The sequence below is a fragment of the Struthio camelus genome, chromosome 2 (genome assembly GCF_040807025.1).
Source record: "Struthio camelus isolate bStrCam1 chromosome 2, bStrCam1.hap1, whole genome shotgun sequence".
In the NCBI taxonomy this organism is placed as follows: domain Eukaryota; kingdom Metazoa; phylum Chordata; class Aves; order Struthioniformes; family Struthionidae; genus Struthio; species Struthio camelus.
Genome location: NC_090943.1, coordinates 70,678,534 through 70,705,360, shown reverse-complemented (window position 1 = coordinate 70,705,360; position 26,827 = coordinate 70,678,534). Strand labels below are relative to the sequence as shown.

The window sequence follows — 26,827 nt, the reverse complement described above, 5'->3', positions numbered from 1 at the left end:
TATTGGAAAGAAAGAATTACATTAAGGGGAAGAACACCTTACAGGAGGGTACAGACCTCAGGAACAGCAACCACATCATATTACCCCGTCCATTTCACTAATGCTCCCTCTCCAAAGCGCTGCATGTATAAGGCCTTCCGACACCACTGCTATACGCCAGGGCCAGTTAGAAACGCAAGAACACACGGGGAAATTTAGTTTGAAAACTCAGTCTCCGGCTGCTAATACAACTGCATTTCCATTCCGACGGGCACCACTCTTGGCTTGATCACACAAACTGAAAGGAAGGCTGAGAGAAAAGCCGAGCAGCTCTCCAGTGGTTTGAACAACGGAGAGGCAGTGCCGCCGCACGCCAGGCGGTGCAGGGAGGCAGCCGGGCACAGAGGCCACGAGGCACGCGCTCGCTTGGCTAAAGCTGTACTACTCACACCTGCTGAAAAGCCAGGCCTCTGTATCTCACCTGACAGCAACGAAGAGTTGCGAAGAGGGTTTAAATTACTGCTTGCATTAGATGAATCAGTGATAATGAAAATGCAGCCCTTCAAATCCCTTCAACTGAGGTCTTTACAACGCCAAGATTATGTTGCACACGTTATTAGAGAAAATTCTAACAGGTTGATTAGCCCTTTCTAATTGTGCCCATCCATTATTAATAAAGCAATCATACTTTTAAGGCCTGATTCTCAATTATTTCATTAGCTGAGTGAAAAACTAAACAAAGATGAAGAGAGAAACATTTTAGCTTCGTTAACAGCCCTGGAAAGAAAAACCTCTTCTCCCACAGTATATTTACTGAAATATTTGGCAGGCAGAATAACCAGCCTTTATGGTTGAAGATTTTCAGCTGGTGAACATACGCCAATGAACCCACCAGATTTCCTCGTTATTTCTGTGCCATGGAAAGACTTAAGAGTACATCATATTTAGCATTAGGAAAATGTCAAAAGATTTGGATGCTTTGCTTGGCCTCGGTTTATGAATTGGCTTGATCTAGAAATGGGGCTGAAAGCATCCAACAAACACCTTTTGTCTTCGGAAAAAGTGCAAAGGGAAGCCTTCTTGAAATATAGGCTGAATAACACTTGTACGCAAACCCAGCTTTTCAGTTTACATAAAGCTCACAACACTTTTTTCCTCTTTTAGCAAAACACTGAGAAACAAAGGTGCTGTTCAGGTCAACTGTCACAGATGTAATTTATAAACAGAACAGCAAAACTTCTAAGACAACAGTGTTTAAAATTCAAGATGCTTCCCATTCTGCTGCTCACCTTCCCCATACCTGCACAAAATCACTAGCCATTGCATTTCCAGTTTCTGATGGGTGAACCCGTACTACCCTGTGGGAGAGCCAGAGATTCAGCTAACCTCTTGCTACACGTCACGGACACCTACTGAAATTTCTCCCTGCGGAAGTAAAAACAGAATGACAGAGGTCATAACCTCCTCATCCTACGAGTCTTCTCTAGATCAGATTCGCTCACCCTCTTGAATTTATCTTCCATACATGGGCTGGGACACTCCCTTCAGTTACCTTCCCAAAGAGGAAGGAACACCAGCCTCCAGGCTGATACCCAAGCCGCGGCTTGCAAACAATGCGTGCGTCTACCTGTAGTTATAGGGAGAAGGAAGATGAAAACTTATTCCTGTGAACTTCTCCAAAGTTTTGCTCTTTCTTCTTACGCTTTCTGACAGCCTCCATGTACTCTCCAGGCCTCCTAATAAGATATGAAGAAACCAAAACTAATTGTAGAACGTTGCCCATCAAAGATTTCTTGCAGAAGACCTGGAGGCAGGAGTACAAGGGAGACAATTTTCAATTGTATCACGTAAGAGCTGTAGTAGGACCAAACGGATGAACAAATTTCCCTATTGGCTCTCCCAACATACAAGCAGATGGTATCAGCTGCTGGAGCTGCATCCTTACAGCTAATACAGCACACCGGCAACAACATTGGCTGGTATTTTGGAGAATGGACCTAGGGACTGTTTCCTTCCCACTTTCTTTGGGGTGTCTCACAGCCCTAGAAACACAGGCAATCAGCCAGGCATGCCCGTTTGACAGGAATGAACCCATCTCGTTCAGTCTCACTGCCACCCAAAGCACAACCCCTGAAACAACAGAAAAGTGCCAATTTTATCATGTACTGAGAAGGTAGAGCAGGGTATTTCAGATGTATAATACTATAAACGTTCAGCTACGCACAAAGCCCACATCTGCCTTTGTTTTCCAAGTGCCTTGTCTTTTCTTTTTAATGCAACTGTACAGCATTAAGGTTTTTATTTTCGTGGCTGATGCTGCAGAAGAAGTATTTGCAAAGTGAGGTGAAAGCAGAGATGTCCTGAACAGAATTTAAAAGTTTGTCCTAAGAATACAAGGCAACAGCAAACAAAAAGAGATGGTTCTTGGAGAAGATGATGAGATCAGGGTGATGAGATTCATCTATATGGAAAAATGGACGATCAGAACACGAAAGATTTTTCTTCTTAATTATAAATTATAGCATTCTCCCAAAAGCATTTTATATCATCAGTCCTAAGCCTACTACAACGTTTTCCTTCTCCTGCTGGTGTCTGGGAATAGCCAATTTGAGAGTTTATACCGCTGGCTGAGCACATACTCAAGGCTGCGCTCCAGCACAGTCTCTCCCCATGTGTTGATGCGTGTACCCAGCTGCAGCTCAGGCCCATCTATGGCCCGCGCCAAGGCAGGAAATAAAGCCCTAACGTTCTGCCTTCATCCAGGCTCCAAAGACCCCTTCATTCATCCAACAGTGCTGGCGCAAGGAAGAGCTGAACATACTGCAGCTCATCTGTCAGAGTGGCTCTTCCTGAGCACAGCGTGGTTGCCAGGAGCTCAGGTTCCAGCCAAGTTTCCATGCACCATCATGAATGGAAATTGTATGGTTCACAGGTCACAGCACACATGTGGCCACTCTTGCGCCCTTGCGTCAACTGGCATATAGCTTGTTCCCAATACTTATTATAAAACATTGCTTTCCAGGTCCCCACTGCACAACACAACGATGATTCAGGCCTACTATATGACTGCAGAGTGACAAAGATATTACAGTCAAAGGAAGGGAAGAAAGGTTTGCTCCAATTAGCATTTTGTTAATGTGCTTCATGATGCTAATCCTTGACCTCAATCTGCTAATACAATACTTCCAAGTTCAGAGTGCCAGGACTATTTTCGAGAGCATCCATTTTGGTGTAGGAAATTTAATTGAGGCTGACAGTAAGTGTCAGAATTTAAAACCGATGAGGTGATAACACATTGTATTATAGTATCAGAGTATCTGATTTCTGATTTACTTTCTGCAACGCTATAGGACGAGACTGACATGCAGAGATCAGTGATCTAAAAGGACTAGAAGACAATACCCTTATGTGGTAAACCAGATGCTTAGTGCAACAAATACCCACTCTTCACTCATTCAGTTCTCTACAGGTAGAGAAAGCTTTGTTTAAAATTTCTTTGACCACATTCATTTCTTTGGGAACCAGAGAAGAGCTGAAATTTTAAAGCAGAAAAACTCAGCGGAATGAATTCTGTACCAACTAAATGCTTTGTAAACTCCCTTGCAAAGATTAGGTTTCAACTCAGTTACTCAGACTCATTCTGTTAGCTCAGTGTTTACTTATACACTAACTTAAAAGATAAAGTAACTTTTTTTCTTTTTGTGTCTACGGTGTTTCACTGGTTTCTTGGTTTCAGCTGAAGCGTTCAGCAGGAGTGAGGGATTCTGGACTAGTTTTACTAGTTTCCAGGGTCGACACTCTCGGGAAGTCAAAACCTGAGTCTTGCTCTAAGCGTGTATTTTAATTTCTAATAATTAGTTAATAATTTAATTCTTCTTTCCCCTTTTATTAATGCATTGAGAACTCTTCGTAACTGCCTCTGGGTTCTGAGTTTCTACAAACTGCTTTTTACAACTTCTCCGTGTAACCAGCAGGGCTATAGACTAAGATCACAGAAGTTACCATGTACCAAAAAGAATCTAGGAAAAGAATCTAGGGGACAGTGATGAGAACCACCGGCAAAAACGTTTTCATCCAGGATATGGAAAGCTACCTTTTCTTTTTCTTTTTTTTTAAGCCTTCATCTCTTTCCTTCTGTAATAATCCTGATAGATCCTTTGGACTCCTTTCTTCTTCCTCCTCCTTCTCCCTTTCTTTTTTCTATTCCTTTGGTTACAGATAACAAATGAGTTTACCTTCACATGGGATAGCTTAAGCCACAGGAACCTGGCTGTTTGAAGCAGCTGCAAAGGAGGACGATAGGATGAGGTTGCAGACACATGGACTCTACAGGATTACACGGAAATGAGGATGCCTGTGGAAAGGGACCAACTTCAAAAAATCCTCCCCCCCCCCCACCATCAGCCCCCTTTATCAGCAGCAGAGTCATTTTCCCCTTCAGCACAGAAGACACACTCATCAGTCTTGCTGTCCTGGTCAAGCCATCAGTAGTACGGCCCAAGGGATGTATTCTTCCTGTTCAGGCCTGAAATTTCAATCCAAACAGATTCTAATGTTATGAATTGCAGTTCTGAGTTGATTAACGTGTTTTGAATCTTATCTCTTTTAATGAATAGTATTTTCTCCCACCTTCTCTCTCTTGTACTTTTTTAAACTGGTATCAGTGTCTCCTTGATTGTCTTCTTTTCAGTAAGGTTTTGATATGCCCTATTACATCCATGTCTTCATTTAGAGCCATGCATTTCAGTTCCATCTTATTTCTTAGATTTATATAATTTGTTTAGAAGAATACATATGCTATTCTAGTTCCCCTCCTGGCAGTCTATTTAAATGCCACTCCATTTGTTTTTCATTTCCTATTAGATTTGGGAATGGAAATAATCAATTATTCACTCAAGGATACACATTTTACATCTTCCCCCAGAAGCATTATCCCAAACTACTATTCTTGCACTCAGTAAAAATGCAGAAAGCTCAGTCACAGTTAATGAAAAAAGCAGAGATCTTCTGCTAGTGAGAAATGTGATATTTCAATATTTGGACTTCTCCAAATGAGAAGAAAACTCTTTTCCAACTGCCCAGCAATTCAGGAATTCTGAAGATTTCTTAGTCTAGGAGTTTAATCATGTCATTTCCCAACAGATGTCCTGTAGTTCAGAAATGTCAACTCCAGTTAGCAGGAAGGATTTCCTTATATCTGTCCATGTGCACTGGGCAGAACGGGAAGCCAATTGCCCCAAAACTTGGGAAAGATATCTGGTCCACAGGGGAGCCAGATCTTAGAAACCGGACCTGAATTCCTGGCTTCCTGCCCCGAAACGCTTCCACTTCAGCACGAGTTTTCTGGGGTTCCACAAAGCTTTAGTTGGGGATATTAAAAATTTTAGGCTCCTTCTTCCAGAGGAGAAAGATTGGGAGGTTTGACACAACGGGGGGTGCCCCAGGAGCCTGAGTAAGTGCACTGCTTGCTTAGTAGATTCGTGCCCCCATTTGTGAAGCCACAAGATCGAGCTTGCCATAAAGCTGGGAGCTAGACTTGTGACTTAAAGCAAGTTCATCAACTTCAAACCTTTTTCCCTGAAAGATCTGCTGATTTGCAGATCCTGATTTTCCAGTGAAAAATGACCATCTTGCTTCTATTATCACTTGTCCCCAAATAAATGGTATATATGGTTTCACGCTAAAGGGTTCCTGAGTGTTTGCAAAGAGGGATAAATATCAGCACTCAAAACTTAAGTGAAGAAATGCACAGTGCCTCAGTGTCCTCTAGACATCCCACTATAACTGGGAGCATTTCTGGAAAACTGTCTGTGGATATTCCTGCTAGCTTTCTCTTAGAAAAATTCATGCAAGGTATTTCAATGAAAGCAGCGATTGACTTCTTTGTCCTGGCATACTGCTTTCTCCAAATGCTAAGCTGCAGGTATCCACTGTTACGTAGGGCTGAACAGCATACGCACGTGACCTGCAATAGGCTCAGTTCTGCTATACTTGGTATTAATAGCAGTTTTACAAATATTCATACTGAAGTCAAATGAAGTCACAACGTGCGTGCCTATCACTGTCAGGAGCAGATGCCTAAAAAAATCACAGGAGTAGGGCAAACATACTTCTCCCAGACTCCAGCAGTGAGCAAAGCAAGCAAGGACTTCCTGAGCCAAAGATGCCGTCTTGTGTTTAGCAACCCCTGATGCTCCTCTTCCATTAACTTCTCTAATCACGTTCTCAATCCACGTAAAGGAAGCATTAACAAAAGTGTAGAAGGAACACAGGATGCAAAGCTTTTCCTGCTGGGCCTGTCTACTAGTCGGCCAGATCTTTTTTAAGGAGCAGTAACTGCACTGGAGCGTCCAGAGCATCTGTGGATGCCAGCTATATATAAAAGACAGCGAGAGCTGTGTTTCTCCCTTCTGGACTGCCTAAATATAGACCGAGACCAGGCTGCATCCCCCCCTTAAGTGCAACAGAGCTCTGATGTCTATGAGACTACTGCTCTTTCCAGATGAAACTTGGGAAGAGCAAAACAAAATTCTGAAGTGCCATGCTACATCCTCCCCAGGGGATAAACCAATATGACTCCCCGGAAGTTCAGTGGAGTGACACAGTTAACACCAGTGGAAAGGTCAAGCCCTTCAGCATCTCCCCAGTCTCCCTTTCCACCCTCCGTATGCAACCAGGTACGGCGTGCACCCGAAAAGAGCACAGTAGACACAAGAAATCACTCTACTAAGCTGAGAGCCTGTCTAATGCAGCTTAAGCTATAAAAAACATACCTTTAGGGAACACTAAAAAAAAAAAATTCACCATCTGTTTTTATATGAAAGAGTGGGAAAACAAAACTACACATATTACTCTCCAAGTTACTTCAAAAGTAGGTGGAATGCAAAAGATGCACCTGGTCTATGAACGTGGTCCTTGCTTAGCTCTCTTCAGCCTTTGAAACAGCTCTGGCCTGGCAGAGTTCAAAGCGCTTCAACACTATGTATGGGACATGCTCTGAAGCTCCTTTACTAGCCAGGAGGTGTACCCTGAAATAGAAATATGATGCATGCATGAGCAGCTGTGAAGTGTTCTGCTTCCGAAAACTGTAAAAAGCACCAGATGAATTTGCCCAACTGCTTCCTGTTAATGTACAACTTCTTATCATTTGCTCTGGTTCCAAAACTATGTTGTTCTAAAATACTACATCTAAAAATCTAGATCTCATAAGCAGTTAAAGCCTAACTGAAGTTTAAGAGCCTTGTAAATGCCTGAAATCTAGCTCTTTACGTCAAGAGAAAGGAAGAGTCTTCTCCTGGAGGAAATGAAGAGCATAAGAGATGGAATGAGATGTAGCTGTATCACCTGAGGATTTCTTCAACTATTTATACATCTGAAGGGAGGATGGATATTTATACAGGTATTATGTACATACACCTACACACATCCACGCAAGGAAAACTGTTACTTATCCTGAAATTATACGAATTAAGTGGTTTCTCTTAGTCTCACAGTCAGAGGGTGCTTCCTAAGCCAGCCAGCTAGTACACCATTAGCATCATGACTAAAAAAAGCTGGCCTTGACTAACTAGAGACAGTTAATCTCCTGAACAACAGACTTCTCTAGTTCTTTAGGAAATTAAAATCATATCAAACTAAGCAATCTACAGGTCTACTGGAACAATGCAATTGATGTGAGCAGTGAAACTACGCAGGCTTCTGTAATACAGGGAGGGAGGTAAAATCACCTGTTTACCTTTCATTTTAAACATACAATCAGCATTATATAGTATAGTTCTGTGAAATGACACTAAGAGACAAGTCATCTTGCAAGGATTCCGGGAACCTTTTTTTTGTTTGATAGGTAGTTTTCTTAAACTTTGGGCACTGTATGTCCATTCCTGAAGCTTTCATAATCAAGACTTAAAAAGAAAGCCGCCCTCCACACTGAAATATTTACATTCCTTTAGCATCCCCTTCACTAACAATTTCTGCTTCTTTGCACTGGTCTACCCCAGAATGACTTCCTTTCTAAACTAGATCACTCCTTCTCCTTCCTGCTTTGGATCTCCCTCAAAACACTGTCAGTCGGCATCCAACTTTCTACAGCAAGTGTCCCACCAAAAGCAGATATCCTCAAAGGCAGAACTTGCTACTCTAATGTTGCTATTTAGAAATTAATAGCAATTAATTTCCGCTACCACACTGCTGCTACCACAAAGGGAGCTGGAGGCTATGGCAGCTACTGCAGTGAACAAATGGTCCATCTACACAACTGCAGTTGAGCCCCTGCCCCCTGACGGCAGCAGGAGTAGCAAGCCCTGGCTACATTGCCACAAAGCCTTGAGTTGGCTCAAAGAAGAGTTGATGTATTCCTGACTGTTTGGAGATAATCATCTCTTTTTTTCTGTGCCTGTCAAGGACAAAACTAGATTTCCGATCCCTCTGTTCATTCTGTAATGCTTTCAGTAAGCCTTTCAGCAGATGAAATGAAACATCATTCTGAGTACAGGAGAATCTTTAAAACATCATCATCTCGAGCATAATTGCCCAATGGCTAGACAAATAAACCTTCTGAATTATCATCTATTTTTAATTCTTTTTTTAAGCAAAGATTATGATTAAATAGGTCATCTTGATGTCTGCTCAGTTACTTAGATCCTCCAAATCCTCACAGGCATGAATGAAGGCACTACACACAATAGCCGCGCTATCTGAGTTTGGTGAGTGACTTCTCTTCCAAGATAGATACGTTAATACCTCCAGCAATTATCTATGCAGTGGAAAGATTACCCCACAGTGGCATTTTTATATCTGACTAGAATTGAAACATGACTGCCTCAGGATGCTGAAAACTATTATTCTGTTAGAGATTATTTTTCTTTATTAAGATGCATTAAAAAGGAAATACTCCTAATCTTTCACACACAAACTTTTCACATCACTTTCTGCAAGAGCAAGGTCATTACACAGCTGCTTACCTTGACCCTTTGAAATGACCACAATTTAGTAATGGGATTAACAGTTCCTCAACCTGCTGCTGCATACCAATTTGCTAGAAGCTTTGGAATGAATTTAAGTGCAAATGAAAATGATTGTCACCATTGTCACCAGCCACAAAGAATGGATTCAGTGTTTTTTAATAGGATGCAAATGCTAGGAGTTTTTTTTTCCTGATAAATTAGCTCAATCCAAAAAACCAATAAGTTTAAAAAGGTGAACATAAAGGTGCAGTCAGCAAGACAGCAAATATTAGAGGAAGGCAGAGCTGTAAGTGATGGCACAGCAGGATACGTAGACTGCAGAGAACTACCAAAAGTGGATGCCTGGAGTCTTCTTTAATTAGCAGCAAGCTTGTCTCAAACAGACGGTCTTCCACGGCAGCATTACACTTTCTATAGAGGTGGGATGACAGTCAGTTAATTGCTTCTTTCCAAACATGTAACTTCATTGTGTAACTTGAACTTCTTCACTTTGGTTTACAGTACATTTCTCTGTTAGGAGTCCGCTGGAGAAGTGTGCGTTGGCATGGTTCCAAAATCAACATCTGGTCTGTTTAATCACACCTCTAATATTTCAGAATTGGCCACGTTCAAAAGCCCTCACTCAGTCTGATGACATCGCAAGCAATCAGATCTCTATGAGGATTACAGCACTTTAGTGTGCTACCCTGACACATCCCTGTCCCTAGTCCCCTCTCTGGCTCAAAAAGGCTGGACAATAAGCAAGGAAAATGAATCAGACCCAAGTTTTGTCTGCTTCTTCCTAAACTGTCTTCAGGAAGGAGTCAGAAAATACATGGCCTATTTCCTCCAACATGTCCAGTTCCAAGGTCTGATGGGTCATCTTGGAGATGGTTCTTGCTCACATATGCATTTTTAAGACCTACATTAATTGTCTACATTTTTAGTCTATTTTAAACATGGCAATAATACAACACGGATAGGGAATCTCAAGGTTGCCAAGAAATGGCCCACAGGAGATTTTAGAAGAGTTCTGCAGGTGGTTTTGTTTCACACAATCCTACGATCATTCAGGTCAGTGGGGACCTCAGGAGATCTCTAATCCAATCTCCTGTTCAGTGAAGGGCTAGCCATGAAGTCAAACTGGGTTGCTGAGGGGTTTATCCAGTTGGGTCTTGAAATCCTTCCAAACACAGAGACTGCATAGCCTCTCCAGGAACCTGTTCCTATGCTCAGCTGTCCTCATAGTGAAAGTTTCCTCCTACATCCTGTCTGAACCTTCCCTTTCCAACCTACAGCCACTGGTTTTCATTCTCCTGCCACGCACCTCAGTGAAGAGTCTGACTCCGTTCTCTCCCTGACTTCCTCGTAGGTACTGGCAGGCTGCTGTTAGGTTCCCTGGAGCCCCCTCTTCCCCAGGTTGAAGCCCTCTTCCCTCTGCTCTCCTCATAGGACAAATGCTCCAGCCTCCCAATCTTGGTGGCCCTCTGTGGAATGTGTTCCACTTCATCATTTGTTTGTCTTGGATCAGGAACCCAAAACTGGACAAAATATTATAGACGTGGCTAATGAATACTGTACAAAGAGAAAGAACACCACGATTATTTCCCTTGATCTAACTACAGTCCCGTTAACATAACCCAGCATGTTGTTAGCCTTCCTTGCAGTCCGGGCACACTGCTGACTCTCACGTAGCCTACCCTCCACCAAAAACACTTTCGGTCACATGCTGCTTAGCCCTAAGGAGCTGCTGTATCCCTTTCTATGCTAATCGTTCCTTCCAAGAATGTAAGAACTTGGTGCTGCTGAAAGCAGTGTAGCAGTGTCAAGAACAGTGTCACTGTAGCAAAGCAAGAGATTTCCTACAGAAGACCAAAACTACTTCAAATACACCAACCCACATTTTATTAATATGGCTATTCAAGTCCAGTATTTAAACACTGAAAAAATACTCAGTTGATCCCAGGCAAGTCAAAAAAAAGACGTATACATATGTTTTACATATCGACACAACAGAGTCATTTTGTCCATATTTATGATGAAAATGACATATAAAAAGTGCACTACAATAAAAACAAATTAAAGTCTCCATCCTACTGTAAGAAAAATTAACTATGCTAACAAGGAGGAAAAAAGAGAAACGATTAGTTATGCCTCAGATAACTTTTAATCTTTAGTACTGACGTTTTGTTTCTGCTAACAATTACTCCTAAAACTTTAGAGGAAATAATAGCTGAATATTTCAACTATTCTAACAGGACAAGGAAAAAATAAAATTCACTCAACACACCACAGCTTACCAGGCTTATTCTTTGCTGAAACTAGGATGCATTTGCTTTTTGTTTGTTTTGTTCTGTTTTTTAAGTGCTAAATATATACAAGAGGCACTGAGGAAGGATATTCAAACTGCTTAACTTAGAGCACTGAGTTAGGAGCCCAAGCATCTCTGCTTCCCTTCCCTAAGCCCTTTTAATATGAATGAACTTTTAACAGTTTAACTCCAGGTTGGTCACAAGTGTTCTTACACAAGCCTAGATATTTTATACCTGTCTTAGGGTTTTACATTTGGATCTCCACCATCAATATCTGCCCACTAGATCACATAGGTTTTACCATATCGTAAAGCACAGGCTCTTACTTAGATCTTTTAGGTCTTCTAAAAGGTGAGTGATCTTCACAAAGCCAGTCCTGCATATCCCATTTCAATTAGGTTAAAGTCAAGCTAAAACCAAAGTGGGCTGATAACTTTTATCATGACAAAGTAAGGTTTCACTTATCCGGACACCAGTAGTTGCTTCACGTCTTTTCCCCATCTAGGTATTTTGGCTAGATTCCTCTCCCCCCCAGGTGAAATGCATGATTTCAAGTGCAGTTTTATTTTATTGAGTTTCAGTTTCTTACCATCGATTACCTATACGTTCTCTTTAAACCTTGTATGTTCTTCAGATTTTCAGCAAATTCAAAACCTTCCCACTCCTTCCAGAGCATGAAGACAACTCCTCTTCTTTCAAAAGTTTTTGAAAGCTATGAAAGCAGTTACCTTCAAACACTATTAGGAAGCTGTCAACTTAGCACTGCCAGATCAGAGTGGAAGTTGTCAGAATCCATTGGTGGCTACTTGGCTCCCATTCTAGAAAGCATTTATAAACGTGCTGAAGTCCATTCCTAATCATGGCAAAATACACATGTGCAGAGCTTTAAAAATATATTCTTTTTCTGCGGCCACCATAGGACTGAATAAATTTAACTAGATGTCTTCTAAACCGAGCCTCCTGGTGAGAAAATAATTAAAAGTGTATGCTCCTTCCAAGTTTGGTTTGGTTCTCCCTTGCTATTTCTTACATAATGGTTCCAATACTTTCTTGCTAGGTCACTTGCACTGCCATTGGTTCCTTTTGCTACATCTTCTGCCTGTTCAATGCTCACTAAATGATTTTTTTTTTTCCCTGAAAGGTCCTCGTTTAAGGTAACAACAACAAGGCAATTTCCTATGTAATCATTCTTACACAGACTGAACTCAAAATACCTGCGTGATCACATACACTTCTTAGGGACTTCCACTCTCTCCCCAAGGCTCTGCCTAGTCCCTGAAAAACATGCCCACTCATGGGTTACGTGCAGTCTCAGAACCGGATTAACGGCTGCAAGAACAAGGTCACCATTACTCAGATCTCATGCTTTTCATGAGGGCAACGAATTCCAAATATTTTCACCTTCACTGCACATGGCATATACTAAATGACTGCATCTGCACCTTACTGCTCTCTGTTCAGACTTCTCCCTTTTCAGAGACCTTTCTTGCATTTTATGCTATTATTTTCCTGTTTTGTTTCTTCTCGCTGGTTCCTAGAGAATCAGATTGTAATGGCTTTTGTAGACAGGGACATGAATTTACGGTTTTCTGTTTAATGTTTCTAATAAAGAGCTCTGTGAATCACCGTATTCACAGACCCAACTGCACTTGAGCGAGGGAGGAAATGAGCAAGATGAAACCTCCTGTCTCCTTGTGTGATTAGATCCATGCAGACTGCAGCACTATTTAGAATGAAGGGACTGGACTCAGTTATCATGAACATAATGAAGATTCTTTATTCAGGATGTTGGAGACCATCAAATCCCCTGCTTCTTCCTCAATTGTATTAAATAAGCTGTCTTCTCTACCATTGCCTACCACAGAGGTCTACAAAGCTCCAGAACAGATCTTTGGCAACAGCAAACACAGCATCTTTCTTATGTCTGGTCCCCTTCCTGATAAAAACCTCTGAATCTTCAAAAGCAGCTGAGCATCTTCATTTTCAAACATATTTAATACGTAGCTTCACATACAGTACACTGCAGTAATCTAATCTGGAGGTGAGAAAGACCTGAAGGTTCAATAAAACCTCTTTGCTAAGCACAAATAGGGAAGGATATCCCTGCCCTTCCATGGTGTCATCCAAAAGTCCGCTATGCTAAAACTGAAATGATACAAGTGGTAGGTGGACCCTCTCAAGCAAATAAGATGATAGTCCCTCATCTTCATTTCCATCTTCTTCCAGTAACCGTTTGCTGCTTTCTCTCTCTCATCTAGATTGATTTTAGCCAGTCGGTTCTTCTAATTCATCCCTTGCTATTACAAACCTGGCACGTCAACTATATTATCCTGGTCAGAAGAGAAAGAGCTGTATGCCTGGGTGTCACTAGAAAATACCATAAAATAAACACCTTTATTAACTCCTCAAATAGCTCCAGAAGCCTACAGAAAAAGGGGAAATAGAATTTCTATCAGATCTGATTCGTCTCTCCATAAAATAAAGTTCCCCTCTCTCCACAAAATAGAGCTCACTGTAACAAGAACAGAAATCAAGTCTGGGCACTGAAAGGCGATGATCTAAATTACTGAAGTTTGCGTAGTACTCAGATATTTATTCCTTAAATGGAGTATTAAAAGCCAGTGTACTTACCTCCAAATGGAAAGAATGCAAAGATGTAGCCATTTTTTAAGTCTTTCTAATGAAGTAGGAGAAAATCTGTACTATAAGCTAACCCTTTGCCCTCTCTAGGGATTTCTACCGTTGCAGAGCCATTTCTTAAAAGATGGATAGGTGTATTACAAATAATTGTTACTTGCTCCTACTGATGGTTCTACTCTCATCAAAGAGGAACTACGCCTATTCCCACCTCCTGTTCTCCCCAGTCCACAAGCTGACAACAGCAAATATTTTTGCTTTCTGTCCAGTAGTTTTTGAGTATTCCAGCTGGGAGAAAAAGTAATGTCCGTTGCTTAATACCAAAGGTAAAAATTTACTTCATGTTACTTCACTTTTAACAAATTGTTTAGTGTAATCTCTTTGCCAGCTGAAGAAGAAAAAAAGGCTTGTTTCCCATTGCTTTCTAAGATGCAATGAAAGAACTATGCAACATCTCCTATGATCTTAGTTTTTCATGCATTCTGAGGCAGACTCCTTTTCAATGTCTCATCAGTTGCCTTCTCCCGCCCCCTCCACCTTCCCACCTGACACTGAGAAAGACACTGTCATGTCCAAGTCAAACCCAAACTGAAATTTCCATTTTTGACAGGTGAGAATAGCTTATGCTTTGCTGCCACTAGGTAAATACAATATTGCTTTTCAAAGAGAATCACAGCATGAGAGGAAGCAAAGGAGGTAGTCAAGAAGAAGAAAAAAATATCCATCAAAACAGTGGTTTTGTTTTGGAAAACAAAAGAACACCACACCACTAGAGCACTTACTCCTGTCATTTTTCAGAGACAGACAGTTGCAGAGGGAGCCCATCATCTCAGTAAGGCTTGATTCATTAAAATTAAGAGCCTAACAGTAGCTCCTCTCCCTTCAGTACAGGCCTTGCTATGAGAGACTACTACTGCAGTCAAAGTGAGGCCGACGTACTATCACAAAAAACAAAGATGGGTTATAGGATCTTTAGTACATGTTTAGTACACATTTTATTTCATCCCGCTCACAAATATGTCCTTGTTTTTGCTGGCCAAATTGGGAGGTGCCCAGCACAAGTGACAGATATAGCTCCATGCTCAAAAGGCACAGAGCCTTATCTTTCACCTCAGCAGAGTCATCGGGTTTTTCCACACCACAGTTGTGCCCAGAGGACAACAGAGTTACTGAATAAACCTCTTGCGACCTTGGAAAGAACCCACTGTAGATGTTTTAAAAGTTAAACGGGAATCTCTAAGGCTGTAAGAATTACCCATTAACTACTTCTGAAATGAAGGCCTACACGTCATCTTGTAGGTAACAGCCTAAAGATTGGACAGGGCTACTGCCTCATCCTTTAACTGGGGGAAGGAGCGTTGCGTTTATGTTTCTCTCAACGTCAACCTGAACCTTTCACTGTGCCACCTAAGCAGCACACCAAAGCAGAAAGAGCACTGCATCCAGGTCAGAACTCTGCCTCTGGCCAGTGCTCGATACTTCATGCCAGTTGTAGTAGACAACTAGGAGAAAAAAAGAGGACCCTACTGGAGGAAGGCCATGATCCAAAGTTTTGCACACAGTTTAAAGCAAAGGGCAATCATTAGTTTCTTCACCGTACCCATTTTTTGTATCACAAAAGGGTCCCTACAACCTCTCTGTTCTCATCCTCTTCCCAAGAGCATTTCCATTCACATGACCATATTTCCTGTCTTTCTCATCCCATCCCTCCAAATACCCACTGCCTCATTTCTTGAGAAACAAGAAACAGAAGTATTAGCCAGCTAGGCCATGAAATGGTTTGCTAAGAAAGTTCCAAAAGCGTGAGCAGCAAAAGGTTGCCAGTTGGACTACGGATCAGGTTTAAAGATGGTGAGACATTTTATGTACACAAACCCTGGACTCATACTTTTACAGTGCATGCTGAAAACTACCTCATCCAAGGAAGTCCGTGATGGAAGTCTGTATCAGAAACAGTGCAGTGTCCCAGGACCACGGTCACCATCTCTAACTTCAGATTACAGCCCTGAAGTTATTTGCGGCCCTTTTTCATTAGCCCTTCTCTACAACATGCAGATTTGTCTCTGGATCCTGCTGGGGGAGCCAGCTCCATTCTCTACTCCAGGTCCCCAGCTTCTCTACCCCAGCTTCCAAGGAAATCCTCTTCCTCACAAATCTTTCAACATACGAAGCTCAGGTGGTTGAACATCACCCAACCATCACCTTCTTTTAGAGGAAGTCAATTCCCAAGATTCTCTTCTTTCTAAAGAAGCAAATGCCAGGCTAACCCAAGGAAGGAAGAAACTAGAAATGATAGAAAGAGACAATAGACTAATGAAAGAATTAGGATAGAACCTTATAAAATTCAAACAGAGTGGATAATTACCAAACCTTCTTGATACCTCCTAATTTGAATCTTAAAATGAAAGGCCATTTTCAGGTCATTACAATTTAATTTGGTATCCCAAGAAGGAACAGAACTGTTTAAAACTGTCTAAGACAATTAGGCTTCAAGTTATTTAAAAATATATTGGTGCTATTCCTTATTCTGAAGTATGAAAAGATTACTTCACAGAGCAGCTCAAAAACCTGCTGCCTTTTGATCTCCCCTGCCAACGAATTATTTTAAGCAGAGTTAACAGCGAATGCCACAATTACAGGACCTATGATGTGGGTTTCTTTTGGAAGAGATTTACTTTCTCCTGTCAGAGCAGCTGCCTAGGCTTGCTGCATACAATCCATCACCTAGCAGGTCCAAAGGCACAGAGGCCGCGCAGCACCTGACAAGCTGGAAATTTTAATTAGGGAGCAAACACCAAGCCATGGTCTTGCACAAATGAAGGCAGCAGAGCTTCTGAGAGGACAGAGCGGTAGTGTTTGTGTTGCTCCACCTTCCCTTCACACCTGAGCTTTCCACTGGGATTCACCTCAGCTTTGTAGGGCTCTGCTCACCTCCTCTCCTAGGCATGAGCAGACAAGGAAGAAAAGGTCCAGAGAGAGCACGTTAGGATGAGCTTGTTTCAGACACAACAAATTAAGGAAATGGCTCTACATGTAAGCTAACTCCTGTTTGGAAAGTAGCTTCAGAAAAATAACAATTTATTAATGCTGATTTGAACTACGGTTTTAAAATCTGCGTGACTCAGACCATGTTACAGCTTGTGAATCCGTAATGTGTTTGGCGATGTGGAATGTTTGCTCCACCAGAATGAGACATGTCTTTGTTTAAAGCTTCTGGTTGTTTTCTGAAGACCTTGAAATACCTGGTTCTCTAAGAGAGATTCAGCTAAAGCTATGGGAAACGATACCCCACCCTGATATAATATATCAGTTCATCCTCATCAAAGATACAAGCACAGAGAAGCAATGACTGTGAACTCAGCAGATATAACATTTACAGTAAATACATAAAACACTTGAGTTTCTATTGGGGAGCAATGCTAACGGAAGCCACCTTCAGAAGTCTCATAAAGCAGCCCCCGACTCACTAAGGCAACAGCATTCACTTTTGTTATGAACGTCAACTTGTTCAATCTGAAGCCTGAAAAGTAGTTTAAAAAAAAAAAAAATCTCAGCGCAGTTTTCTATTGTTAATTAATTTCTCATTAGAAGGGTACATGCTGCAACTACTTTGCTTACAGTAACAGAGGTCGCCATGCCCTTCCACGCCTTTCACGTATGCCTTTCAATGAAAGGAATCATGCAACATAACCCCAATTGCTCCATGTTTTGACAGAAACTGGACCTTCCCCAGTAATCCTGACGCTTCCCCTCCTCCTCCAAATTTGGGCCTCACTTACAATTTTGGCTTTTTTAGATACTTTTAGATAGTAGTTTAAACACTGTACAGAATACCTGTCCAACTGCAGCGATTGCAAGAATTACAAAAGAAGTTGTGAGAACTAAACTCAGTGGCTAAAACGCAGGTCAAATTCCATCCATCTTTATCCTTCTTACGCAGCCTTCTGAACCAAGTTTTCTTTAAATTAAGCTGCTAAAAGCTGACAAAGCCACAATGCCATTATTTCAGGAACACCCAAATTACTAGAATTTTACCCACTTACTTAAGAGCATTTGCTAGAGAAACCCAGTCAATATCAAAACTACAGATGATTTAATATGCACGTGATCCTTTCCTTCCTTAGAAAGCATCCACCTTGAATAAGTTATACACTAGGGTCATAATAACACTGGCAAAACAAAGGGCCCCAAAGCCATCTGCAATGTTGCAACCAACAGATTTTTCTGCAAACCGGAACACTGAAATTTATTTTACATACTCTACTATGGAAAAAAAATGAGTGTGGGTGCATGTGCACACAAAAGGTTTTGTTTTTTTTTTTGTTGTTTTTTTTTTAAACACATACTTTAAAAATGACTGATTCCTTAAATTGTCTTACACCTTAGTCACCTAAACAGTATGATGTTCTGTCACATCCCATTGTTTCCCACAGAAACATTACTTCCTGACAAGTCACATACACACAAGTCACAACTGACAGCAAGTTAAAATTTGCAAAAAGGAGCAAATTTGGACTCCACTCCTTTTCCCAGAACTATTTTCTTCCCCCACTTGGCATAATAGTCTTGCAGTTTGCACAAACATGTTCTTCTTGTTCTTAGATGTCCTGAGAATACTAGCTCATCTGGACAGCATTGCTTCTAGTAATTTAAGTTTGAGGTAAATAAAGTAGGTAAAAATCAGATGACAGCGATAAACATTCTTTCAGAACAATCATTGGAAAATGTTATCCAATCTAGCGCTGCTGCTGCAGGGGCACTGCCAAAAAAACAAGCCACTCAGGCCTGGCTCCACTCTGTGCCCTAAGCCATGCTTGTAGACCACACAGTGAGAGGTACCACACCTGTGATGCATCCAGCCTCAATCTAATGTGGGATCTCTTAGATCCAGAGGAGATGGATACGATTCTTCCCCTGCTGATTATCTCTAAGCAGGACATTAGGTGCATCTTCCACTAGGTCTTCCACTTGGTCTGGCTGCCAGCCTCTATCCCGTTTCAAGTGCCTTTCCTTTAGACTGCAAATGCATCCTGGTACCCAGTCTCTTCCATCAGCCAGATATGTAAGAACAGAACCCAACCATGTCTAATTCTCTTCGTCCTAATATACACCATGGCAGTTAATAGATATCCAACTATGGAAACATTTTTATAGTTTTCATTTGCATAGCTCAGTCCATGGCTGAACAAGCAGCTGCAGTTCCTGGAGACGCCGTCAGCACGCCAACTTCAGAGATTATCCACACCATGCCCAACCAGCATGATCAGTTTGAATACATACAAGTAAGTGGGAGGACAAACTGTGTGCAGCAGAAAATGGACTGTTTTCAAATGATTGCTTCCTCAGAGGGTATGATTCGATCCAGAGCTGGAAAACTAATAGACAGCAATGCAGCACTTATATGTGTGAACCTCCCTTCGACACCAAAGGGGACTCCTCCATCAAATGTTTTTGGGACATTTTTTCAGTTCTATAGCGTCCTTGTCCAGAATGTCCAGTATATTGTTACAAATACTACTCATAAATGGCAACAGTCTGTCCCGAAAAGTGCATTATTCTTGACAGGCTGCAACAGAAGAGTTTTTATCAGACTGCTTTAACAGAGCGCAGACATATTCTTAGAGATTACTAACTGCCTTTCAACCTCAAGCACCCACACAGTATGGATTTGATTCCACTCGCACTGCAACTTAGGTTGAAGCACAAAGAGAAGAAATATTTTTATGGTACAGTAGTTAATCAAGCCAAAGTAACTGAAAACCTTAAAGACGACTCAGCTGTTCAGTCAAGCCTCCAATGACAGAGAAAAACTTTTTGACTGCTCAAATGAAAGAAGGTGCAATAAATGTTGTCATCATCCAAGGAACTATGTTTAGGTTTCACTTTACATCAGCATTAGAAGGTGCAGGTTATGGTAATTCCTCTAAAATTTAGTAAAAATTTTTAGGTTTGCCCCATCACCAATGATGCTTTTTCATATAAGTATTTCTATGCTATTAGCTCCAATATTTTCTTGCCAAGAATAGATTAGTTCTGTCATTGTAATAATATCTGCCATACCCCAAATGATTGCTTTCCCCACCAAACCACACTTAAACATGTGGAATGTCAACGGGCAGTTCCTGCACAAAGAAGCTGAGCCTAAGGTAGGGTTACCTAAGCTCATAAGCTTTCTCTTACTGCGGAAGCTGGAAAATTTGTTCAAGGAGGTCTGAAGTCACAGGAGAAATCAGCAGGGTTTTCTGTTTTCTGAGTACCCTTTCGTCAAGAAGAGAGTGTGTGTGTGCGCGCACGCGGATAGATAGATATGTTTATATGTATATAAAGACACATAGGGCACTGATGTAGAACCAATAGCTTCTCTACAACAAGAAAAAAGCAAATAATATCACGGGCATCAGAGCCACTGAGCATTGATTTCTCAAGCATTGAGTGTGCTCATATATATATTTTTTGAATATTTATGCAATGTTGTCATTATTGAGAAAATTGGTACCATCTTTCCTTATGCCACTTGCAAATGTAATGCCACATTCGGTGCAAGTGTAAAAGGGATAGCATAATTCATGGAATACTTTTAAAAAAGCCTAATGGCATTGCATAAGGTTATTATGAGGGGTCACAGGTCAGCTCCCAAAGATTCAATAGATGCATTAAAACGTTTGAACAAATCACGTGTCACATTGATTTCACGGAGAATACTTGTCAGAACATCACCACTAAAAGGATGGCGTTATATGAGCTAGATGAGAATTACTGTCATAAGAGCCCTCAGAAAGTATTAAACCTTTTCTTTCCAACACAAGTAACAGACGATTGCCAAATATCTCACCGTATAACTATGCAACCACATAAAGCCAATTAGTGTATGTGTGTGGAAGGAAGGAAGGAAGATGCCCACTCAGATTAATACACTACTAAATTCTTTAACATTAATGATTCAGACCAAAACCACACCCTCAGAAACAACCTGGAGCAACTCAGCTCAGAAAAACTGCTTGCATTGCCATTTTAATTTCATTTACTTTCTAAACTGTTAAATATTCAGTAACATATTAAGCACATCTGCTATCTTCTTGCAGTTCCAGAGCAGAGACAGTTTTATACTTTAAAAGCAAGGCGTTCACCTGCATTTTTATACCTGAGGAAAGTAGCATATCCTCTGGAAGTACTTCAGGTCCAGCCAATAAATGAGTTTTCTGAGACTACAAACTACTTATACTGGTTATAACTGTACGTCTTAAAAGTCATTAAAAAGTCTTTTGCTGTGGTCACAGAAGGAAAAATGGAAAAAAAAACCCCACTGTGTCATTAAAAATTACTTTAACACACCAACATTATTATGAGTAATTAGAACTGCATGCTTAATAAATAGCATTACCGAAGAGCTGAGGTAGGTTTATCTGAGGATCCTGCAGCCATGGTACCACGATCATTAAAGCTGGGTCTGCGCACTACTGGATTTCTCAGCAGAATGAGCATGTTGCAAACCAGGCACAGACACACCACTGCACTACTCCCCAACTCACCAAGGCATGCTGAATGCTGTAGATGTGTTTATGCTGGCTGCAGAAGAACAGATGATACCCAATGAGGCATGAAGCCTGCTGGAACAAAGCTCCTGTCAATGTTTTGTAAGCTTATCTAAGTGAGTTTAGAAAAATGTGTCATGTGGTTGCAGTGGGCTTGATCTGGCAGAAGTCTGAGAGCCAGATTTGCTACACCAGAGTTACACTGAGCATTTCTGCCATAGCACATTTAGCTTCCTTCTCAGTTATAATTCTCAGATGTTGACACATTTACAGCGAAGAACTATTTGCTTCACTCATCATCCTACTTATTCTGAAATCTCAGGTTTCCAGTAATTCTGACTAGTAATAACATTAAACTTAAACAGCTTACTTCTGATTTCACTTACACTAACGTCACTCTAGGGAACAACTCCTGACCTGCATCATGTTAATTTATCTCATAACCAAATCTAAGACAACCTCATAGGCAAGTATTCAAGACCTTTCACACCTGCCTCTCTCAAATGATTAAGAGTGTGTTTACCTGAATGTTTTTGGTCTGGATCAGAAGTGCACTTTTGAAGCAGAGATCTCCCAGTTGTCCCCACTTTACACTTCGGTTCACGTCTCAGAGCTATCTCAGAGCTCATGAGCTGGATTCCTCCTGGATGAAGCTAAATCAAAAGATGCCCTCCAGCGGCACACCTAACGCACTCCCACTGCTAAGGAGGGTTCAGTCCATGGGATGACACTAGAAGCAAGACCAGAGTAAAACCTCCCAAAACGTGTATAGCACAGGCAGTTCCTCAGCATCAACAGTTTCCCTCTAAAGATCCACGCTTCTGCGTTGCATAACTCCCTAAGGTATGGAAAAAGGTTGTGAATGACTGCTTTTCAGCATGTTCTTCTGTTTCTTCTGCCCCACCATCTCCCTGTTTGGATGAGTCTGCTAAAATGAGACAGATGTGTAACATACCTATCTTGTACCGTAGCTAATAACTAAACCAGGCTCTAAGTCAAGCTACAACACACCATAGAGAACATGAAAGAAGCTTCAAGCTCAAATTTGGCAGAGAAATAAACTGTGGGTAAGAAATATGATGCAAAACAGCAGGGAATGGAGGTAAATGGTAATTTTCACCAAATCTGTATTCTGAGTATATACAAAAGGAGTGTAAAACACATAATGCAGAAGTGGAAAAAAGGGTAAGGGAAGGTGCAGAGGAACCTACAAAGTGCCTACGTAGAGTGATAAACTGTATTTCCCATACAGGAATTATGCTGGCACTGTTCTGAAAGACAAAAATGATAACAAAAAAGTGTCCAAAATATTTGTGGAGTCTGTCTTTTCTTGTACCTGGTTTTTCATGAGATAGAATATAGAACATTATCTGAACATGGGCTGCTAAATTCTGATTTTGACTGCACGCAGGTAAGATAACATTACAGATTATCATTTGTACCTCAGTCAAGTGTGTTAGGCACTGTACAAAGCAAATATTTTCTCAGTGCTTTGTCATCTACCCAGAGTCGTTCCCCCAAAAGCAAGCATAACAGAGCTCGATGTCCATGAAAACTGAGATAAGACCAAGAACTGACACAGTTGCATCACAGTGCTATTCAGTTTAGTAGGAGAGGACTAAACCCTGAGTCCTCAGAAGCTCAGCTTTGCACTGGTGTTAGGAAACGAAACCACACCACAGCGAAGTGTTAGGAAGAAGGAAGTACGAGACGTTTTACATAAGGACCCCAAGTAACATGATCTCACTCTGAAATTAGCTCCAACCCTGAAGCTGGTCCTGCTTTGAGCAGGGACTGAGGGGGAGGAGGGATTTGCACCAGATGACCTCCACAGGTCCCGTCCGCCTTAAATTATTCTGTGACTCCACAATCTTTAATATTTTTTGACTGGTAATGTAAATCTGCTCGATAAGCAGCACACAATGTCAACAAGGCCTTCCCTAGCTTCAGGGCTCAGAGTTCTGCGCAAGCAAAATTTCAGGTGACAGAGGAGAGACTTCTGGCGGCTGAAAAATTGCAATGCTTCACTGGAACGAAAGCAAAGGGGCTCTCGCACAAAGAGGTAAGGTTTATCTCAGTGCTTAAGCCTTTAATTTGTAAAAACACACATTACAGTTACACCCAAGTTATTTATCACCCAGTGAGCCTTGCAGTTAAATGCAATGAATGTGGACACCAGAAGAACCAAGCCTTAGTCTACACATTCGGCAAACTACTAAAAGTGTTGATGCTTTAACATACGCGAAATTTTGTTCACCGCAAATAAGTTTGTGAGCGGTTATAAACAAGTAAAATTCTACTCATTCTAATTTGAATTACATGTATATCTAACGGTCTGAAGAAACAGAGTCTAATTCTTCTGGAACTGTACTCCTCCCATTGTAACACAGGGAATAAGATAAGGGCTTGGCACAGAAACTACTGAAAGAAAACTCTCTGTTTTACAGGAATCGGACCAAATTATCGTAACAGTCCTTTCAGTCTTAATCTATACTTCTCTACCTCACACAAATTCCATGAGGATGAATTCACTTGGGTATTACTGATGATGGGAACAATTTGAGTAGATTATAGAGAGAAAATGTTCTTTCCAAATGAATAGATTTGCAATTAAAGATATGAATAGAATAATCACTTCTCCAGTTTCATTATTAATTATCTACATACACATGTAATTACACAGATATACATGTAAATATCTGATTTTCTTTTTAAAACACTAACACTTGACGTTTCTGAAACATTTATATTTTAATCAGAAAAATGGTCTAATGGTTCCAACACTCTGGCAAAGTAGGAAAAATAAGTATTAATATTTCTTCTTTAGCTAAAGGAAAATTGAGACTCTGAGGTGAGCGGTAAGTGATTTTTTCTAAGACCACGCATCAAATTAATGGAAGAATTTAGCTCCTGGTTCCATGCTCGCTCCCTCACTCCGTGCTGCCTCTAAGTTGATTAGTTTCTATGAGTAACCATTAATAACTCCACATTATGTAATCATCCCTAGGTAAAAGAGAAGTTTATTCTTAACAAATGACAGTGAAGCTAAACAATTTTAGACCACCACAAAATGTATAATAATCAGATTAATTAAAGTGGACTCTGCCTGATTATGCCCATAACCTGATATACCCAGACAGTCAGTCTCTCATAGGCTCTAATTGCTAGACAAAATTACATTTCAAACGTATCAGGAATAGAGAATCTTTTGCTGCATTTTGAATGAATTCATTATTTTTCTTCTCTGTCCACCACACGAAATCCAAAATAACCCTTTCTTCTCCTTAGTAACAAAAGTAAATGATAAAAAAAAAATCTATGTAATGAACAGAAGCCTTGGTAAAACAGTGTAATCATTTTCAATAGATAGCCAAAAACCTTGCGCTTGACAGTGAAGTAGAAGTTACTCAACCTAATAGATCTGACCTGGTCACCAGGATAGCATTTGATAAATTAGGCTCTTTTAGCAAAGTATGTAAGTGTGTGCTTAGTATTAACTTGATCCCACCCTTGTGGTCATTAGGCTAGAGGCACATACCTGAGCAATGTACTGAGACTGCATCTCTATACTGTTAGGCTGTAGTTCAAGCTGATGAAGTAAATGAAACGTGATGAGGTGCACAGGTGCTCCCTGCTTTCCTGTGAAGGGCGAGTTTCTTACTGAATAGAGCAATATATATGGCAGACAGCTCCAGGAAAGGCGGTGGAATGCAAGTCTATCCATACTCTCACCAAAGATGATGTAACCAAAATTAAAGGCAGCTACAAACATTGAGTTTCAAAGAGAGCAGAATTTCAAGTTCAGTTATTTTAGGCCCGTAAATTCTATTTCTTTGCTGGCAGAATAAGTAAGTTTTCTTGACCTCTCTCCGATTTCAGTCATTTTACCCTTCTAAAACCCTTAGGAAAAATGGAGAAGAAATCTTGGACATTTTTGAAAAATTAAGAAATCTTTAAAAACAATGCATTATGCTGGATAACCCAATAGGTTTCACATCCTTTGGGGATCAGAAAATGATGCAATGGGATTTCAGGTTCTCTGTTAGCATAAAAACTCTACAAGCTCTTAAATTCCTCCTATGTAGTTAGGTGGCCAAAGCCCCCTTTCACCTGGGGAGTCCACGGGTGGAATAACCCTGCAGTAGCAACACGACAGTGTTAGACTGTGCTCCCACCTCTTGACACCTCCTGGTGCCACTTGCTTCCTTCCCCCTGCTCTTTCTGAAGGGGAACAGAAAGCAGGCATCGGTGTCATCAGACTTGAGCAAGGGGGGCAACGCAGACAAATGCTATAGCTTCTTCAGGATCACCTTTGTAGGAAAGAGGGTGGCCTTGGGTCACATTTGCCTTTCTTCTCCTGGTCCCAGACCAAGTGACACTCACTCTCTTGAATGAGAGATGGACAGAATGCTTGTGCAGACAGCACCACTGATGGAGTGTCAGCGCTACTCATAAATTAAATTACAATTAACTCTACTATCTCCTTGATGTTTAGTGCTAGGCTTCCCCCTTCCCCTTACTCCTATTCCTAGTGCCTATGCCTACAGAGACTCAAGATAAAAGGTCCAGACAGAAAATCAACTTCAATGTTTAGTTTTTTTCTTCATTTGTTTTCTCCTGTGCTTGGTCTCAGCCCTGGTAGCTGCTCCAACCTCCGCACGTCACCTTTGATTAGGAGGTCCAGGGCTTTAGCAGTCCCTCAGAGGCTGAGGTCATGTCCGCACCATTGATCAATAAGCTAAGTTTTTCAGTCTAGTGGCACTGCCAGCATTGAATCTCTGCAGAGGTCACAGGTAAAATTTTCTTGCAAAATGACCCAAAAGTCATCACTCACCTTGAACATTAGGCACGCCCTCAGCAGCACAGTTCTAACACTTAAGCGGCTCTTTTTTATCATAGCACACACAAAATCTGTGCCAATAATCATTCATTCTCAAAACACTGTCACACTAGGAATACAAATAATTTCCACAGTCTGAAGTTTTAGAGGAAGGGAAGAACTCCTTGGACTTCAGATGCTTTGCAAACATAAAGGTGCATTCTGAGAAGTTTTACTAACTTAGACTGATTTAGAGTCATTACTGCAATAGACAAGAAAACAACTGTTAAGATAAAAGAAGAAAAGCGAGCGGGGAAGATTTCCTCTCTATAGTCTATTTTCAAAAAAAATCAATTTCTTTACATGGAGGATAGGAAAGGAAAGGGACAGGACTTATCAGGTTTAACAGCTGTTACAGCAGCCTACTCTCTTCAGTTACTGCTATTGCATTACCGTTACAATCAGACATATTTCAATTGGGTATTTTCAATAACCATGCAAAAAATCAACACTGATGCCTGAAGAGAGAAAAAGCACAAGCTGTTGTGGCACAAGGTAGAGGCACAAACCACACCTTTGCAAACGGCAGTAGCAATGATCTAGCCG

At 41.0% G+C, this 26,827-nt stretch overlaps 1 protein-coding gene across 26 annotated transcripts in view; it reads right to left on the bottom strand.

Annotated features, from left to right (window-relative positions):
• The window catches only part of LOC104145267 (poly(rC)-binding protein 3), a 514,282-nt gene that overhangs the window by 271,010 nt on the left and 216,445 nt on the right, over nucleotides 1–26,827 (bottom strand). For 3 of the 26 annotated variants that reach the window (XM_068936226.1, XM_068936227.1, XM_068936229.1), the window contains one exon: nucleotides 6,875–7,007. The exons of the other annotated variants lie outside the window; for them this stretch is intronic. The gene's annotated coding sequence lies outside the window, so the exon portion shown is untranslated. The remainder of the gene's footprint in view (nucleotides 1–6,874; nucleotides 7,008–26,827) is intronic. 26 annotated transcript variants of the gene reach the window in all.